Here is a 20,000-nt window from a genome sequence, read left to right as displayed (position 1 = left end):
TTTGTGTTGTTGTTGTTTTACTATGTCTTTATCGATTTCAGAGAGGAAGGAAGAGGGTGGGAGGGAGGGAGGGAGGGAGGGAGGGAGGGAGGGAGGGAGGGATAGAAACATCCACAATGAGAGAAAATCATGGATAGGCTGCCTCCTGTAAGTCCCCCACTGGAGATCGAGCTCACCACCAGGGCCTGTGCCCTTGACCGGAATCGAACCCGGGACCTTTCAGTTCGCAGGCCGACGCTCCGTCCTCTGAGCCGAATCGGCCACGGCAATATCATAATCTGTGTTTTTATCATAATCTGCATCGTCCACGACTATTCCCATAAGGTTTTTAACGTGAATACAATCTTTAAAAAGTCATTTCAACTCTTGTTTTTAACCTTGATATTTCTGTTCAGCTGCTTTGGAGAATTACAAAGAAATACAAAATCACCTTAGCCACGAGTTTTGAGTGGGTGATTTTGTTATTTCAGATTGGCTGAAATCTCCCGTACGTTGACATTGCAAAGACACTGTGCGCTGACAGAGGACGGGAAAGAGTGTTGTCTTCACGGTCCTCTTAAAACTTAAGAAGACAAATGACCGTTTCCTGTGAAGTACAGAACAGTATAATAAATAACAGCAACACAAAGCCCCACACGTACTGAAGAAAAGCAAATTTGCAAATATTTAAGTCAGAGTACCATCATCAATTAACAACAACAACGACGACGACAATAATAAAGGCATAATATGCTATCTACACCAGATCGCCCAAACAGCGGAAGGATCGCGCCATGACACGCACTGGCGCCAGGCCAGCCATGGCGGGCGCGATGTGATTGCTCTGTGTGTGTGTGTGTGGGGGGGGGGGGGGGAGGGCAAGGCGCGGGGGGCGGGGTGGAGGTGGGGGTGGGGAGACACCCACCGGGACGGGGACGTGGGGGGGGGGGGGGGGACAGCGCTGTTTTTAAGTCCTCCAGGACTGGCGAGGGTTGGCAATGCGCTAAAGAGTCCGTTCGCCTGTTCTGGAGATGTGTCCTTCTATCTGAGCATGTTTTTCTCTGAGGCTCTGCAGCCATGACAGAGCGATCTAGTTTGCAGGGAGCCTAGAGCTGAGGAAGGAGGGTCATTTCTGAGAGTCGTAAGGGCTCCTGTGTACGGAAAAAAGACATAGGGGTCTGAGAAGGCCTCATTCTCCATTCACTTCTCTGGGGATGGGAAAACGGGACTATCTAGCTGCAGGCAGGGTAGATTGCAACCCCGTGGTGCCAGGACCTGGCCAGACCTCTCCATCATCATGTTCACGGAAAGGCATTGAAAGCTGCCGAGACTGGTTTGGCTCAATGGATAGAGCGTCGGCTTGGGGACTGAGGGGTCCCGGGTTCGATTCCAGTCAAGGGCATGTGCCTTGGTTGCGGGCATATCCCCAGTGGGGGGGGTGTGCAAGAGGCAGCTTGAGAGATCGATGACTCTCTCTCATTGAGGTTTCTGACTCTCTATCTCTCTCCCTTCCTCTCTGTACAAAATCAATAAAATATATTTTAAAAAGAGAGAGAGAGAGAGAGAGAGAGAGAGAGAGAGAGAGAGAGAGAGAGAGAAATGAAAGCTGTAGAGAACTTTTATGACTTTACTTGAGCCAAACTGTCCACACTGGCCGGGAAGCAGAATCTCAAGGGGTTGGGACAATGCTGTTTTCATTGATTCGCCAGAGGAAGGGAGCAAGGGAAAGGGAGAGACGGAAGCATCATCTGTGAGGCGCCAGGACAGAGACCATAGATTCCTTCATTTTTATTGTTATCATGTGTATTGTTGCCTGCTGGTTAACTATCTATCCTGCACCCACCTAAGTAAAAGAAGTAGGTGTGATCCTGGACGGTTTGGCTCAGTCAGTGGGTAGAGCCGACGCAGGAGGCCTGAGTACCTTAGGGTCCCGGGTTCGATTCCAATCAATGGCACCTGCCTGGGTTGTGGGCTCGATCCCCAGTAGAGAGGGTGGAATAGGCAGCCGATCCATGGTTCTCTCTCATCGTGGATGTTTTAATTTCTCCCTCTTCCTTCCTGATTGATCCTGGATTAATCAATAATAAAAGTATAGATTACAGAAAAAAAAAGATAAAAGAAGGGCGTTTACGTGAACAGTTATCATTTGGGAGTTGGCCCATATCTAGGCTTCCTTCAAATTTTAAAAGAACTTCCTTAAAATTTTCAGAGAATCTCCTTATTTCGTAATTCTTCGGGAAAAGCTGGAATCTGTGCCAGCTACAACAGAAGGGGAAGTAGGCAGATGTCCCTTCTCCCCACTCCTTCAGCTAAAACTAGGTCATGTCTTCTGCCAATCAGATAGTCTCATCAGACCATGATCATTAGGTTTAAAATTCAAGGAAGCACCATTAGGGGCAGCATTACAGCATTTATGGTAATAGCGTTTTGAGATGTGTTTCTCAACCTTTTTATCGTTATTGCTTTCCCGAGGAGACATTTCCCCCTATATTGCCCTCCCATGAAGACAAGAGATACATTATGCCCTAACCGATGTGGCTCAGTGGATAGAGCGTGGGCCTGCAGACTGAATGGTCCCAGGCCAGGTTCGATTCCAGTCAAGGGCATGTACCTTGGTTGCGGGCACATCCCCAGTAGGGGGTGTGCAGGAGGCAGCTGATCGATGTTTCTCTCTCAGCAATGTTTCTAACTCTCTATTCCTCTCCCTTCCTCTCGTTTAGGCAGACGCCATTTTAGCTCCAGTGACTTGGCAGCTGCCATTTTGAAATGGCTAAGGTCTACCCCTCCCTTTTATCCTCCTCCCCATCGCCCCCCACCCCAACCCCTTTTTCATTTCACTGTTTTAACAACATGAAATACAAATACAAAACATTGTACAAGTATACTTTTTATTTTATTTATTTTTAAATATATTTTATTGATTTTTTACAGAGAGGAAGGGAGAGGGATAGAGAGCTAGAAACATCAATGAGAGAGAAACATCGACCAGCTGCCTCCTGCACACCCCCTACTGGGGATGGAGCCCGCAACCCTGGCATGTGGCCTCGATGGGAATCAAACCCGGGACCCCTGGTCTGCAAGCTGACGCCCTATCCACTGAGCCAAACCTGCTAGGGTCATTTGTTTGTTTGTCTGTTTAAAGAGAGAGTGGAAGGGAGAGGAAGAAGGATAGGGAGAGGGAGGGAGGGAGGGAGGGAGGGAGGGAGGGAGGGAGGGAAGGGGCCGGGGGGGGGGGGGGAAGGAGAGAGAGAAAGAGAGAAAGGAGAGAGAGAGAGAGAGAGAGAGAGAGAGAGAGAGAGAGTTGTTGTTGTTCCACTTCTTTATTCATTCATTCGTCCCTAGCTTTTTAAAAAATATACTACAGTAACAATGAAGGAATTTGTAGTCTCTGCCCTGGGAGGGACCCTGGGCTGTGCCCCGAGGGCACTGGGAAAAAGGGAAGTGACTAGTTAATCTTGACATTCACTAGTCTAAAGAAATGGAATCCTAGAGGCATAGAAACACTATAGGCTCAGCTACCACTGAGTTCAAAGTTGCTCTCTCTCAGGGAAGACACCGGGCCTAGGGCATGACTACCCACTATGAACTGCTTTTTATTTTAAAACTTTTCTTCCTCTTCTTCTTCTTCTTCTTCTTCTTCTTCTTCTTCTTCTTCTTCTTCTTCTTCTTCTTCTTCTCCTTCTCCTTCTCCTTCTCCTCCTCCTCCTCCTCCTCCTCCTCCTCGTCCTCCTCCTCCTCCTCCTTCTCCTCCTCCCCCCCCCCCCCTCTTCCTCCTCCTTTTCCACTTCCTTCTTCTTCATTTCAGAACGGCCTGGGTGGTCACTTTAGGTGTCTTGAGTTTGCAAGGCCAGGCCAGGCCAGGCCAGGCCACCACACAGCTGCCTCCCCAGAGTGGGTCAGGTTAGCCTGTGGCCCCTTTTCATCCACAGTGCAAAGCTTCTTCTGTATGTGCAGGTTTCATTTTACCCTATTGTATTCCATTGTAAAGCATGTACCATTTTATTAACTGATGTCTCCCCCCCATAAATTCAATTTCAAAAAAGAAAAAGAAAAAAGAAACAAAATGGAACGAAACTGAAAGGACAGGAAAAGAAAAAATGATTCCTTGTTTGTTGTCCTGTGAATACTCGCCACGTCTAGGCTTTCAGAGTACCCCGGGTTTAGGTTTTGAGGGTCCCAGGCCGCAAAGAGTGCTCTGGATATGCCCTCTCGATCCTCTGTCACACCCCCTTTCCCCATAAAAACCAACCTTCCAACCAACCAAGCAACCAAGCAACCAACCAAGCAACCAACCAAGCACAAACTTTTCCAGTCCCCCTTCCACGGCCAGGCCATACATATGCGGGAGACCTGGGGGGCGGGGGAGCGGGGAGGGTACCCCAGTTGTGGACACCCTGCCGCCCACTGCCTGTCAGTCAGGGCCCTCCCTCTCCGACACGGTCGGACTGTCGAACTGGAGAGGTGGGGTCCGGGCTGCTTTGCTGACTCCTGAAAGTCAAGTTCATTCTGGAAACCTCTGGAGTTGCTACTCGGGTGCCGCTGGTCGGCCTGGCTGCAGTGCAGCGGTGGTAGTGATGGTGGTGGTGGTGGTGGTGGAGGTGGTGGTTGTGGTAGTGGTGGTGGTAGGAGGTAAGAGTAGGGGGGTCGGGATAGGGGGTACCCGAGCTAAACTCCCCTGCCTTCCTTCCTTTTTCTCCTCCTCCTCCTCCTCCTTTTAGAAATATATTTTATTGATTTTTTTTTCTTTTTTTTTTTTTCTTTTTTACAGAGAAAAAGGGAGAGGGATAGAGAGTTAGAAACATCGATGAGAGAGAAACATCAATCAGCTGCCTTCTGCACACTCCCCACTGGGGATGTGCCCACAACCAAGGTACATGCCCTTGACCGGAATCGGACCTGGAAAACTTTCAGTCCGCAGGCCGACACTCTGTCCACTGAGCCAAACTGGTTTCGGCTCTGTTGCTTCCTGTATGTGCCCTGATTGGGGATCGAACCCACAATCAGTGGTATAAGGGACGATGCTCTAGCCAACTGAGCTGCCGGTCCAGGGCCAAATTGATTGATTTTGTACGTTTCATGGACAAAGACTCATCCAGATTTACCTCATTTCAAACACACATACTACAGGGCGCACCCGTCCATCCCCGTGTTCCCCCCCCCCCCCTTCTCGCCCTGACACTTTCTTGCCATTCATAAGGCGAGTCGTGCTAAAATCCACAACCACATGACATACAACCAACCACATGTTGTATGTGGGGTGTGTGTGTGTGTGTGTGTGTGTGTGTGTGTTTTCTTGGAGTTCTATACCATTAACCTGAGAAACATTTAAACCTATAAAGAATTTTTGTGATGAGTTTATTATTTATTTGTTTACTTACTTACTTGTTTGTTTGTTTGTTTAATTGATTGATTGATTTTTAATTTTAATTTTTTACAGAGAGGAAGGGAGAGGGATAGAGAGACAGAAACATCGATGGGAGAGAAACATCGATCAGCTGCCTCTTGCACACCTCCTACTGGGGATGTGCCCGCAACCAAGGTACATGCCCTTGACTGGAATGGAACCCGGGACCCTTCAGTCCGCAGGCCGATGCTCTATCCACCGAGCCAAACCGGTCTGCGCTGTGATGAGTTTATTTGAACCAGACTGTGGGCAATTGCTGGGAAGCAGAATCTCAAGGAATTAAAATCTCTTCTATTCAAGGCAAAGAGGAGGCCTTTCCAAACCCTAGATAACAAAGTCTGCAGGCCAGGCCAGGCCAGGCCAGGTGGGGGGTGAAGGGTAAGCTTAACTCGACCACATAGGAGTTTAAGAGCAACCTGCCTCTGCATAGATACAAAGCACTTTGAGCAAAGCCCAAAATCCACAAGCAAGCATGTCTGTGTTTGACCTATTTTTACAAATCACGGTACAAGGAAGAGACGACGTAAGTGGTTTCAAACAATGTTCTACACTCTTTCCCGATGTTGACCAGCCAGTGGGTTCCATGAGATCCACTGGTGACAGGTGACTGGAGGTGAGAGAAAGCAAGGGGTGGGGGAATGACTGGATAAGATGTAAAATGAGAGTGATGGGTCAACAATTAACAAGACAACAGTTACAAGGAGGAAATTTGTGGTCTCTGCCCTGGGAGGGACCTTGAGCTGTGCCCCGAGGGCACTGGGAAAAAGGGAAGTGAGTAGTTATCTTGACATTCACTAATTTAAAGAAATTGGATCCTAGAGGCATAGAAACACAATAGGCTCAGCTACCACTGAGTTCAGAGTTGCTCTCTCTCAGAAGAGACACTGGGCCTAGGGCGAAATCATACCCACTATGAACTGCTTTTTACTTGAAGTTTTTATTTCGCTTTTTTAAAATTTCAGGACAGCCTGGGTGGTCACTTTAGGTGTCTTGAGTTGGCAAGGCAAGGCAAGGCAAGGCAAGGCAAGGCAAGGCAAGGCAAGGCAAGGCAAGGCAAGGCCAGGCCAGGCCAGGCCAGGCCAGGCCAGGCCAGGCCACCACACAGCTGCCTCCCCGGAGTGGTTCAGGTTAGCCTGTGGCCCCTTTTCATCCACAGTGCAAAGCTTCTTCTGTATGTACAGGTTTCATTTTTCCCTATTGTATTCCATGTAAAGCCTGTACCATTTTATTAACCGATGTGTGCGCGCCCCGATAACTTTTCAGTCAGTCAGTCCCCCTTCCGCGGCTGGCGCGTGCGCGGGGCCTTCTGGGGAAACCCCAGGTGGCGGCCGCCACCCGCCAGGGTTCCACTGGAGGTGGTGTCCGAGAGGAGATCGGCCGCCACCGCCACACTCACACACCGTCCTTCTCCCCTCCCCGCCCCCCCAATAGCGGGTGGCGGGGCGCCTTCCCAGGAAGGCCCAAGGCCCAGGAGCCGGCCCGCTGACGTCTTCGCTTATCTTCGGGCGCCACCTTGCGGCCGTTTAAAAAATAAATTTATTTATTTATTTATTTATTTATTTATTTATTTATTTATTTACAGAGAGGAAGAGAGAGGGTAGAGAGTTAGAAACATCGATGAGAGAGAAACATCGATCAGCCCCTTGCACCCCCCTCTCCCCCCTGGGGATGTGCTCGCAACCAAGAATCGAACCTGGGACCTTTCAGTCCGCAGGCTGACACTCTATCCACTGAACGAAACCGGTTTCGGCTGGTGGCCGTTTTTACTTAGTCTTTTCCTTGCTGCTTTGCTGGCTCCTGGAACTCAGTTCATTCTGGAAAGCTCTGGAGTTGCTACTTAGGTGGTGCACGCTGATCGGCCCCATGGTGGTGGTGGTGGTGGAGGAGTGGGGGAGGGGACACCCTAGCTAAACTGCCCTGTCATCCTGCTTCTTAAAGGAAGGGCGCTACCAGAGACAGCGAGTCATGGCTAAAGAGCAGTACACTGTAGAACAGTGTTGGAAAACACTCAGAATTCACTCCTAAATGGCACAAAACAGACTGATAGTGTTTGACACCACTTGGAATTCACGTCTAAGTGGCTGGAAACTATGTGAAATTGTTTGCGAGCACTTCAAAATCCTTTGGATTTTCCTAGGATCCAAGATCCTTTGGATTTTCTGGTCAATGGGCTGGCCTGGCCCGCATACCCCCGTGACCTGTCCTGCAAGGCTTTCTTGCTGAAACACTTCCAAGCGAAGCATTCTTCACCTTTGTTTAAAAAATAAGATAAGAAAGAAAGAAAGAAAGAAAGAAAGAAAGGAAGGAAGAAAATGACGACTGCACATGGGACTTGTTTTTGCACATCAAGCAGTGTAAGAAACCGGGAAGCCAGCCGAGAGGCAGAGGAATCTGTAGGAACGGGCCTCCCTCATCTCTCCTTTAGCCTCCCTGCCTATTTAGTAGCTTTCCCCACAATTGCCTCTCCCCCTTCAATCCAGTGTGAAAAATCGTGGATGTTTTGCACCTCTCTGGCTCTTCCACGGTCTCCTTAGGAGGGCTCTCCGGGCCACATGAGACACTTCAGGGAAAGAACACCACCCCCACCCCCACCCCCAACACCCCCCCCACCACGACACACACACACACACACACACCCCCGCCCCGCCCGCCCCGTCCCCTCTTTTCTCTCCTGTGTGTCAGATGAAATTTTCAGGCCTGCCCGCTCCTGCCCACTCCACAAACCCTAAGAAGGTGGAGGTAAGATTCTGGCCTCGGTGACATTTTCTTTTCTGACATCATAGAACGCTAGCAGTGATTTCCAAGTGTTGTCCCAAGTGTTGTCAAACACTGTTCTACACTGTTTCCTGATCTAGATCAGTGATTTTGAAGTGCTCGCAGCAAACAATTTTACATAGTTTCCAGCCACTTAGACGTGAATTCCAAGTGGTGTCAAACACTATCAGTCTGTTTTGTGCCATTTAGGGTCCCGGGTTCGATTCCAATCAATGGCACCTGCCTGGGTAGGGGGCTTGGATCCCCAGTAGAGAGGGTGGAATAGGCAGCCGATCCATGGTTCTCTCTCATCGTGGATGTTTTAATTTCTCCCTCTTCCTTCCTGATTGATCCTGGATTAATCAATAATAAAAGTATAGATTACAGAAAAAAAAAGATAAAAGAAGGGCGTTTACGTGAACAGTTATCATTTGGGAGTTGGCCCATATCTAGGCTTCCTTCAAATTTTAAAAGAACTTCCTTAAAATTTTCAGAGAATCTCCTTATTTCGTAATTCTTCGGGAAAAGCTGGAATCTGTGCCAGCTACAACAGAAGGGGAAGTAGGCAGATGTCCCTTCTCCCCACTCCTTCAGCTAAAACTAGGTCATGTCTTCTGCCAATCAGATAGTCTCATCAGACCATGATCATTAGCACCATTAGGGGCAGCATTACAGAACTTATGGTAATAGTGTTTTGAGATGTGTTTCTCAACCTTTTTATCGTTATTGCTTTCCTGAGGAGACATTTCCCCCTATATTGCCCTCCCATGAAGACAAGAGATACATTATGCCCTAACCGATGTGGCTCAGTGGATACAGCGTGGGCCTACAGACTGAATGGTCCCAGGTTCGATTCTGGTCAAGGGTATGTACCTTGGTTGCGGGCACAACCCCAGTAGGGGGTGTGCAGGAGGCAGCTGATCAATGTTTCTCTCTCAGCAATGTTTCTAACAATCTAGTCCTCTCCCTTCCTCTCGTTTAGGCAGACGCCATTTTAGCTCCAGTGACTTGGCAGCTGCCATTTTGAAATGGCTAAGGTCAACCCCTCCCTTTTATCCTCCTCCTCATCGCCCCCACCCCAACCCCTTTTTCATTTCACTGTTTTAACAACATGAAATACAAATACAAAACATTGTACAAGTATACTTTTTATTTTATTTATTTTTAAATATATTTTATTGATTTTTTACAGAGAGGAAGGGAGAGGGATAGAGAGCTAGAAACATCAATGAGAGAGAAACATCGACCAGCTGCCTCCTGCACACCCCCTACTGGGGATGGAGCCCGCAACCCTGGCATGTGGCCTTGATGGGAATCAAACCCGGGACCCCTGGTCCGCAAGCTGACGCCCTATCCACTGAGCCAAACCTGCTAGGGTCATTTGTTTGTTTGTCTGTTTAAAGAGAGAGTGGAAGGGAGGGGAAGAAGGATAGGGAGAGGGAGGGAGAGAGGGAAGGGGCGGGGGGGGGGGGGGGGAAGGAGAGAGAGAAAGAGAGAGAGAGAGAGAGAGAGAGAGAGAGAGAGAGAGTTGTTGTTCCACTTCTTTATTCATTCATTCGTCCCTAGCTTTTTAAAAAATATACTACAGTAACAATGAAGGAATTTGTAGTCTCTGCCCTGGGAGGGACCCTGGGCTGTGCCCCGAGGGCACTGGGAAAAAGGGAAGTGACTAGTTAATCTTGACATTCACTAGTCTAAAGAAATGGAATCCTAGAGGCATAGAAACACTATAGGCTCAGCTACCACTGAGTTCAAAGTTGCTCTCTCTCAGGGAAGACACCGGGCCTAGGGCATGACTACCCACTATGAACTGCTTTTTACTTTATTATTTATTTATTTATTTATTTATTTATTTATTTATTTATTTATTTTTAAGTATATTTTATTGATTTTGTACAGAGAGGAAGGGAGAGAGATAGAGAGCTAGAAACATCGATGAGAGAGAGTCATCGATCAGCTGCCTCTTGCACACCCCCCACTGGGGACATGCCCGCAACCAAGGTACATGCCCTTGACCGGAATCGAACCCGGGTCCCTTCAGTCCCCAAGCCAACGCTCTATCCATTGAGCCAAACCGGTCTCGGCTGCTTTTTACTTTAAAAACTTTCCTCCTCCTCCTCCTCCTCCTCCTCCTCCTCCTCCTCCTCCTCCTCCTCCTCGTCCTCCTCCTCCTCCTCCTCCTCTTTCTTCTTCTTCTTCTTCTTCTTCTTCTTCTTCTTCTTCTTCTTCTTCTTCTTCTTCTTCTTCTTCTTCTTCTTCTTCTTCTCCTCCTCCTCCTCCTTCATTTCAGAACGGCCTGGGTGGTCACTTTAGGTGTCTTGAGTTTGCAAGGCCAGGCCAGGCCAGGCCAGGCCACCACACAGCTGCCTCCCCAGAGTGGGTCAGGTTAGCCTGTGGCCCCTTTTCATCCACAGTGCAAAGCTTCTTCTGTATGTGCAGGTTTCATTTTACCCTATTGTATTCCATTGTAAAGCATGTACCATTTTATTAACTGATGTCTCCCCCCCATAAATTCAATTTCAAAAAAGAAAAAGAAAAAAGAAACAAAATGGAACGAAACTGAAAGGACAGGAAAAGAAAAAATGATTCCTTGTTTGTTGTCCTGTGAATACTCGCCACGTCTAGGCTTTCAGAGTACCCCGGGTTTAGGTTTTGAGGGTCCCAGGCCGCAAAGAGTGCTCTGGATATGCCCTCTCGATCCTCTGTCACACCCCCTTTCCCCCCAAACCAACCTTCCAACCAACCAAGCAACCAAGCAACCAACCAAGCAACCAACCAAGCACAAACTTTTCCAGTCCCCCTTCCACGGCCAGGCCATACATATGCGGGAGACCTGGGGGGCGGGGGAGCGGGGAGGGTACCCCAGTTGTGGACACCCTGCCGCCCACTGCCTGTCAGTCAGGGCCCTCCCTCTCCGACACGGTCGGACTGTCGAACTGGAGAGGTGGGGTCCGGGCTGCTTTGCTGGCTCCTGAAAGTCAAGTTCATTCTGGAAACCTCTGGAGTTGCCACTCGGGTGCCGCTGGTCGGCCTGGCTGCAGTGCAGCGGTGGTAGTGATGGTGGTGGTGGTGGTGGTGGTGGTGGTGGTTGTGATAGTGGTGGTGGTAGGAGGTAGGAGTAGGGGGGTCGGGATAGGGGGTACCCGAGCTAAACTCCCCTGCCTTCCTTCCTTTTTCTCCTCCTCCTCCTCCTCCTCCTCCTCCTCCTCCTTCTCCTCCTCCTCCTCCTCCTTTTGGAAATATATTTTATTGATTTTTTTTTTTTTTTTTTTTTTTTTTTTACAGAGAAAAAGGGAGAGGGATAGAGAGTTAGAAACATCGATGAGAGAGAAACATCAATCAGCTGCCTTCTGCACACTCCCCACTGGGGATGTGCCCACAACCAAGGTACATGCCCTTGACCGGAATCAGACCTGGAAAACTTTCAGTCCGCAGGGCGACACTCTGTCCACTGAGACAAACCGGTTTCGGCTCTGTTGCTTCCTGTATGTGCCCTGATTGGGGATCGAACCCACAATCAGTGGTATAAGGGACGATGCTCTAGCCAACTGAGCTGCCGGTCCAGGGCCAAATTGATTGATTTTGTACGTTTCATGGACAAAGACTCATCCAGATTTACCTCATTTCAAACACACATACTACAGGGTGCACCCCCCCCCCCCGCCCCCCTTCTCGCCCTCACACTTTCTTGCCATTCATAAGGTGAGTCGTGCTAAAATCCACAACCACATGACATACAACCAACCACATGTTGTATGTGAGGTGTGTGTGTGTGTGTGTGTGTGTGTGTGTGTGTGTGTGTGTGTTTTCTTGGAGTTCCATACCATTAACCTGAGAAACATTTAAACCTATAAAGAATTTTTGTGATGAGTTTATTATTTATTTGTTTACTTACTTACTTGTTTGTTTGTTTGTTTAATTGATTGATTGATTTTTAATTTTAATTTTTTACAGAGAGGAAGGGAGAAGGATAGAGAGTCAGAAACATCGATGGGAGAGAAACATCGATCAGCTGCCTCTTGCACACCTCCTACTGGGGATGTGCCCGCAACCAAGGCACATGCCCTTGACTGGAATGGAACCCGGGACCCCTCAGTCCGCAGGCCAATGCTCTATCCACCGAGCCAAACCAGTCTGCGCTGTGATGAGTTTATTTGAACCAGACTGTGGGCAATTGCTGGGATCCAGAATCTCAAGGAATTAAAATCTCTTCTATTCAAGGCAAAGAGGAGGCCTTTCCAAACCCTAGATAACAAAGTCTGCAGGCCAGGCCAGGCCAGGCCAGGCCAGGCCAGGCCAGGTGGGGGGTGAAGGGTAAGCTTAACTCGACCACATAGGAGTTTAAGAGCAACCTGCCTCTGCATAGATACAAAGCACTTTGAGCAAAGCCCAAAATCCACAAGCAAGCATGTCTGTGTTTGACCTATTTTTACAAATCACGGTACAAGGAAGAGACGACGTAAGTGGTTTCAAACAATGTTCTACACTCTTTCCCGATGTTGACCAGCCAGTGGGTTCCATGAGATCCACTGGTGACAGGTGACTGGAGGTGAGAGAAAGCAAGGGGTGGGGGAATGACTGGATAAGATGTAAAATGAGAGTGATGGGTCAACAATTAACAAGACAACAGTTACAAGGAGGAAATTTGTGGTCTCTGCCCTGGGAGGGACCTTGAGCTGTGCCCCGAGGGCACTGGGAAAAAGGGAAGTGAGTAGTTATCTTGACATTCACTAATTTAAAGAAATTGGATCCTAGAGGCATAGAAACACAATAGGCTCAGCTACCACTGAGTTCAGAGTTGCTCTCTCTCAGGGAAGACACTGGGCCTAGGGCGAAATCATACCCACTATGAACTGTTTTTTACTTGAAGTTTTTATTTCGCTTTTTTTTTTTTTTTTTAATTTCAGGACAGCCTGGGTGGTCACTTTAGGTGTGTTGAGTTTGCAAGGCCAGGCCAGGCCAGGCCAGGCCAGGCCACCACACAGCTGCCTCCCCGGAGTGGTTCAGGTTAGCCTGTGGCCCCTTTTCATCCACAGTGCAAAGCTTCTTCTGTATGTACAGGTTTCATGTTTCCCTATTGTATTCCATGTAAAGCCTGTATCATTTTATTAACCGATGTGTGCGCGCCCCCCCACCCCCATAGATTCAATTCCAAAAATTAAATTAAAAAGCAAAAGAAACGAAACTGAAAGGAGACAGAAAAAGAGAAAAGGATTCCTCCTTTGTTGCCCTGTGAATGAATACTCGCCACGTTCAGGCTTTCAGAGTCCCCCGGGTTTAGGTGTTTAAGAGTCCCGGGCTGCAAAGAGTGTTCTGGGTACATCCTCTCGGTCCTCCGTCACGCTCCCCGCAACACCAGCCCTCACTTCCGCTCGCGCCCCGATAACTTTTCAGCCAGTCAGTCCCCCTTCCGCGGCCGGCGCGCGCGCGGGGCCTTCTGGGGAAACCCCAGGTGGCGGCCGCCACCCGCCAGGGTTCCACTGGAGGTGGTGTCCGAGAGGAGATCGGCCGCCACCGCCACACTCACACACCGTCCTTCTCCCCTCCCCGTCCCCCCAATAGCGGGTGGCGGGGCGCCTTCCCAGGAGCCGGCCCGCTGACGTCTTCGCTTGTCATCGGGCGCCACCTTGCGGCCGTTTAAAAAAATTATTTATTTATTTATTTATTTATTTATTTATTTATTTATTTACAGAGAGGAAGAGAGAGGGTAGAGAGTTAGAAACATCGATGAGAGAGAGACATCGATCAGCTGCCTCTTGCACCCCCCTCTCCCCCCTGGGGATGTGCTCGCAACCAAGAATCAAACCTGGGACCTTTCAGTCCGCAGGCTGACGCTCTATCCACTGAACGAAACCGGTTTCGGCTGGTGGCCGTTTTTACTTAGTCTTTTCCTTGCTGCTTTGCTGGCTCCTGGAACTCAGTTCATTCTGGAAAGCTCTGGAGTTGCTACTTAGGTGGTGCACGCTGATGGGCCCCATGGTGGCGGCGGCGGCGGCGTGGGGGAGGGGACACCCTAGCTAAACTGCCCTGTCATCCTGCTTCTTAAAGGAAGGGCGCTATCAGAGACAGCGAGTCATGGCTAAAGAGCAGTACACTGTAGAACAGTGTTGGAAAACACTCAGAATTCACTCCTAAATGGCACAAAACAGACTGATAGTGTTTGAAAACACTTGGAAATCACTGCTCTGGAGCAGCACACTGTAGCACAGCACTTGACACCACTTGGATTTCACGTCTAAGTGGCTGGAAACTATGTGAAATTGTTTGCGAGCACTTCAAAATCCTTTGGATTTTCCTAGGATCCAAGATCCTTTGGATTTTCTGGTCAATGGGCTGGCCTGGCCCGCATACCCCCGTGACCTGTCCTGCAAGGCTTTCTTGCTGAAACACTTCCAAGCGAAGCATTCTTCACCTTTGTTTAAAAAATAAGATAAGAAAGAAAGAAAGAAAGAAAGAAAGAAAGGAAGAAAGAAAGAAAATGACGACTGCACATGGGACTTGTTTTTGCACATCAAGCAGTGTAAGAAACCGGGAAGCCAGCCGAGAGGCAGAGGAATCTGTAGGAACGGGCCTCCCTCATCTCTCCTTTAGCCTCCCTGCCTATTTAGTAGCTTTCCCCACAATTGCCTCTCCCCCTTCAATCCAGTGTGAAAAATCGTGGATGTTTTGCACCTCTCTGGCTCTTCCACGGTCTCCTTAGGAGGGCTCTCCGGGCCACATGAGACACTTCAGGGAAAGAACACCACCCCCACCCCCACCCCCAACACCCCCCCCACCACGACACACACACACACACACACACACACACACACACACACACACCCCCGCCCCGCCCGCCCCGTCCCCTCTTTTCTCTCCTGTGTGTCAGATGAAATTTTCAGGCCTGCCCGCTCCTGCCCGCTCCACAAACCCTAAGAAGGTGGAGGTAAGATTCTGGCCTCGGTGACATTTTCTTTTCTGACATCGTAGAACGCTAGCAGTGATTTCCAAGTGTTGTCCCAAGTGTTGTCAAACACTGTTCTACACTGTTTCCTGATCTAGATCAGTGATTTTGAAGTGCTCGCAGCAAACAATTTCACATAGTTTCCAGCCACTTAGACGTGAATTCCAAGTGGTGTGAAACACTATCAGTCTGTTTTGTGCCATTTAGGAGTGAATTCTGAGTGTTTTCCAACACTGTTCTACAGTGTACTGCTCTTTAGGCATGACTCCCAAGTGTTGTCAAACATTGTTCTACACTGATTCCTGATGGTTTTCTCTTTATTTTTTTTTATTTTTATTTTTTATATTTTCATTGATTTCAGAGAGGAAAGGGGGAGAGAGAGGAGAGAGAGAGAGAGAGAGAGAGAGAGAGAGAGAGAGAGAGTGTTGTTGTTGTTCTAGTTGTTTATCATTATTCGGTAGCCTTTAAAAAAATAAATATGTTGCCCTAACGGGCTTGGCTCAGTGGATAGAGCGTTGGGCTGCAGACTGAAGGGTCCCAGGTGCTATTCCAGTACTTTTGTTATGGGCACATCCTGGGCTGACTGCAAAAATGTTTTTGTTATGTCCTTCCTGGAGTGAGGGAGGGAAGGGAAGGGAAGGGAAGGGAAGGGAAGGGAAGGGGAAGGGGAGGGAGGGAGGGAGGGAGGGAGGGAGGGAGGGAGGGAGAGAGAGAGAGAGAGAGAGAGAGAGAGAGAGAGAGAGAAAGTCCGGAGAAGTATTTCACTTGCGAGTGGCCCGGCCCACCCCTGTGTTCCGTCCATCTCCCGAAAAAGATTTTCCTTATATGTATACATGTATATGTACATATTTATCTTAAAACCTTTGTATAATATATATCAAAATATGTGTCCTTGCTTTATATTTATGTATATGTGAATATATATAAAAATAAAAGCATAATATGTTAATTAGACCAGATGTCCTTCTAGACAACCTTCTGGATGAAACTGGGGTTGCAAGGGAAGCCCAGATCCCAGATGCTAGAGGGAAGCAAGCTCATGCCAGCAGCTGGGAGAAGGAAGGCCTATTCTTGCACAAATTTCGTGCATCAGGCCTTAAAAAAAAAAAAAAAAAGAAAAAAAAAAAAAAATATATATATATATATATATATATATATATATATATTCAGCAGAGTTTTATGTAGAAGGATTTCTTTAAGTTGATTAATATTATGAGTATAATATTTAATTTTATATAACTTGTGTTTTTCTCTCAGAAACGTGACTCTGAGATCTTTTAATGGGCTTACATGTGCGTGTACGTCATCCTTTTATAGATTGCATGGCATTTTATATTTGGATATGCCATAATTTGTTTCATAATTCTCACAATAATAGACATTGTGGCTGATAGTTAATCATTAAAATGATTATGAAATAAATAAAAAAAAAGATTTTCCTAAGCCCCCCTCGACCCCCCCTTCCCCACCCCCTTTCCGCTGCCGCCGTGCCGTCCCGGAGTTTGTGTTTGGGGGTGGGGGTGGGGGCCCGGGACGCGATCGGCCCCTCTGGCGGGGCGGTGGGGCGCCCTTGCCGGCCAGGGATCTGGATCCGTCCCGCTGACGTTCGCGCCGGTTGTCGGGAGCCACCTGGCGGCCGCTTTTATATCGTTTCTTCCTTACGGAGAATCTAGGGCGTGGAAGCGGCCTCGGTGCCCGGGGCCAAGTTCCAGGATGCCGGCGGCGCTGTCAGGATTGTGCCGGCTGCGCCGGTCCGTCAGCGGTTGGCCAGTTCTCCGGAGATTGAACCTGGAGAACTAGTGAGGGAAGTTGAGTGGCTGCTGCCGCCGCCGCCGGGGTGGTGGGCCGCTAGGACGGGTCGACCAGCACTCTGTTACCTCTCCGCGGGGACCGACCGGGGCCGCCGCCGCCGCCGCCGCTGCCGCCGCCACAGGCGAAGCCATGGAGGGTGGCTCGCGCGCCGCTCCTTCGGTGCCTGTCGGGTTCTCCGGAGATCGGACCTCCGGGGCTATTGAAGGTGTGAGTGGCCGCCGCCGCCGGGGACGTGTCGACCAGCACTCGCTGTCGCCCCTCCGCGCGGAACGCCGGGGCCGGGGCCGGGGCCGGGGCCGGGGCCGCCGCTGCCGCCGCCTCCGCCGCCGGCCTTGGCCTCGGCCGGGGCCGCCGCCGCCGCCGCCGCTGCCGCCGCCACAGGCGAAGCCATGGAGGGTGGCTCGCGCGCCGCTCCTTCGGTGCCTGTCGGGTTCTCCGGAGATCGGACCTCCGGGGCTATTGAAGGTGTGAGTGGCCGCCGCCGCCGGGGACGTGTCGACCAGCACTCGCTGTCGCCCCTCCGCGCGGAACGTCAGGGCCGGGGCCGGGGCCGGGACCGGGGCCGGGGCCGGGGCCGCCGCCGCCGCCGGCCGAGGCCAAGGCCGGGGCCGCCGCCGCCGCCGCCGCCGCCGCCCCCGGCCGAGGCCAAGGCCGGGGCCGCCGCCGCCGCCGCCGCCGCCGCCCCCGGCCGAGGCCAAGGCCGGGGCCGGGGCCGGGGCCCGGGACGCCGCCGCCGCCGCCGCCGCGGCGGGCGTAGCCGGAGAGGCTGGGTTGCGCCGGGACGCCGTCCTGTCCCGACCCGTGCCTTGTGTGGGCGTTTGCTCCCGCGGGGTCCGTTCATCAGAGGAGCTTTCCGTGAAGTTTTTCAAAGTCCGATGCGCATTCTGGGGGGCAAGTGAGTTCTGCCGGCCGACGCCGTGGACGGGCCCTTGCGTAGACACGGTGGTCGTAGGCGCCTCGCGGAATTTTTTCAAAGTCCCGATTCGGAAGCACGTTTGACCGGGCCGTGCCCGCGCGGGCGAGATGGTGAGAGAGGCCGTGGACGGCCCGGCCCGCTCCCTCTTGCTGCCGCCTGATCCGAAGCACGCTCTTGACTACGGGGGTCGACCAGATAGCCCCGTTTCTTTCTCTTACACCCCCCCCCCCCCCCGGCCCTTCTTTGGTGGCGATGGGGTCCCGTGGGGTCTCCGGTGGCCGTGATTCCCTTCCGTGAGGCCGGCGTGATATGTAGACAGACTCCCCTGCCTCCGGGCGCATCCATGCTCTGCCTGAAGTTGGCATTTTGTACCACGAGATTAGTGTGGACACCATGTCCCTGGGTGCCTGAGAAAGAGAAAAGAGGAAAAGAAGGGCTTGGGTGGCGAGGCTAAAAGCGGCCAGGCCCGTTCCGAGCGGCTGTCTGCGCCTCATTTTCCCTTCTCCTCCTCGGTGCTTGTTGGCCCCGCGCTTGATCGATGTGGTGACGTCGCGCTCTCCCGGGCCGGGCCTAAGCCGCGCCAGACGAGGGACGGACATTCCTTGGCGAATGGGACCGCTCTTCTCGCTCTGCCCGCGGGCCCCTCGCCTCTTACCCTCCTGCCCGATGGCTGTGTGTGGAAGGGGAAGGGGTGCGGAACCCGGCCCGACCTCGGTGGTGTTCGCGCCCCCGTTGGTCTTTGTGACGCAGCGGACACTCTCCGCGCTGGCTTTCCCGGCTTGCGTCTCGCGGGCCGCCCCTCCTCGCGGCGGGGAGGGGGCCGGCCCGCCGTCGCGCCGCACGCGCCTCTGCCGTCGGGCGTGCGTGCGCTCCTTCGCCTTGGCCCTCGGTTGGTGCTCCTGGAGCGTTCCAGGATGTCCTTCAGGTGCCCGAGGCCGAGCAGGTGGTGTCGTTTCCCGTTCCCCGCGGGTCCCCCAACGGGCCGCCGCTGTCGGTGGTGCCGCGGAAGAGGGGCTCCGGAGCGGGGGTAGTCTTGACCCGGACAAGGTGAGGCACGCCCGTCCCCCTCGCGTGAGGGGGCCCGGGTTTCTCGAAACGCTGTGCCGCGCGGACAATCGCGACGGGGCCGAGCCAGCGATGGCCGGCCGCTGGCTGACCCGTGAGAGGTATTTTTTCGCTGCCGCCTGTTATTTCCTACGTCGCTAGTTTTTTTTCCTGTCGCGTCGTTGCCGGTCTTTCCGACGCAGCATCGCGGGGCTCTCTTTTAGCTTATAACTGAATGTGAGGCCCCCGGTGATTCAAGAGGGCGAGCGCCGAGGCAGCGCGGGCTCGCTCCCTTCTCTCCCCTCTCTCTCGGCGGCCCCTATCGCGAGCGCTCGTTGCGTGTACAGCCCCGCTCTGTGCCGAGTCGGTCCGGGTCGTAGCTTCCCCTGTGGCCCCTCTCCCCTCCGGCCCCCGGTGTCGCACGCAAGTGTGGCTTTGCGGGCTCGATGGGGGTTTGCTTGCGTTGGGGTGGGGACGACGCGCCCTCGGTGAGGAAGCCCTTCTCTAGCGTTCCGAGAGGGTGCCTTGGGGTACCGGATCCCCCAGCCGCCGCCCCTCCTCTGGAAGCGCGTTCGGTAGCCGCCCCCCCCCGTGCTTGGGCACTCGGGCCCCTCTGCTCCGGCTTTTGAGGGGCCGAGCGACGACGGCGACACGCAGCTGTTGCCTATGCCTTTTGCCTACCGTGGCCCGCGCCTCCCCCCTCCGAGTCGGGGGAGGGTCCCGCCGGGCCGGGGGCCGGCGGCGTCCGTCGCGGTGAAGCGCTGCGCTGCGCTGCTCTTGCGCTTACGTGCGGGCGTGTGTTGCCGCGTTTGCCCGTTCGGGCGCGTGCGCGGAGGGGGTTCTGGTTCGAGGCGCGGAGGCCTTTCCCGTCCCCCGGCGTTGCCCGCTCCTCCCACGCCTTGGTGAGATGCGGCTCTCCGTCCGCTCCCGTCTCGAGTTCGCAGCCGGTGGGTCTGCCTTGTGCGCGGGCACGGTCGGGGCCCGGCTTGTCCTCGGGGGGGCGTTCCCGTCCGGGACGCGAGCCCCCCCTCTCGCCCCCAGCCCGGGTCGGACCGGGCGGGCGAACGGATGGTGTGGTGGTGGTTGGATGGCTGGAGGAAGCCGCGGCGGCTTCCCCGTGGCGGTCTTTCGTTCTCTGAGGGTCGCGT

At 52.2% G+C, this 20,000-nt stretch overlaps 2 long non-coding RNA genes across 3 annotated transcripts in view; one reads left to right on the top strand and one right to left on the bottom strand.

Annotated features, from left to right (window-relative positions):
• The window catches only part of LOC311615886, an 865,760-nt gene that overhangs the window by 38,593 nt on the left and 807,167 nt on the right, over positions 1–20,000 (bottom strand). The gene's annotated exons all lie outside the window — the stretch shown is intronic.
• The window catches only part of LOC311615887, a 57,216-nt gene that overhangs the window by 25,446 nt on the left and 11,770 nt on the right, over positions 1–20,000 (top strand). Inside the window, exon 1 of one of the 2 annotated variants that reach the window (XR_014793813.1) lies at positions 17,210–17,359. The exons of the other annotated variant lie outside the window; for it this stretch is intronic. This is a non-coding gene — a long non-coding RNA (uncharacterized lncRNA). Of the gene's footprint in view, positions 1–17,209; positions 17,360–20,000 lie in introns of those variants that run through there. 2 annotated transcript variants of the gene reach the window in all.

The sequence above is a fragment of the Pipistrellus hanaki genome, assembly GCF_964339955.1.
Source record: "Pipistrellus hanaki genome assembly, contig: scaffold_23, whole genome shotgun sequence".
NCBI classification, from domain to species: domain Eukaryota; kingdom Metazoa; phylum Chordata; class Mammalia; order Chiroptera; family Vespertilionidae; genus Pipistrellus; species Pipistrellus hanaki.
Note: the sequence above shows the minus strand (reverse complement) of the source record. Positions and strands in the feature narration are given on the sequence as shown.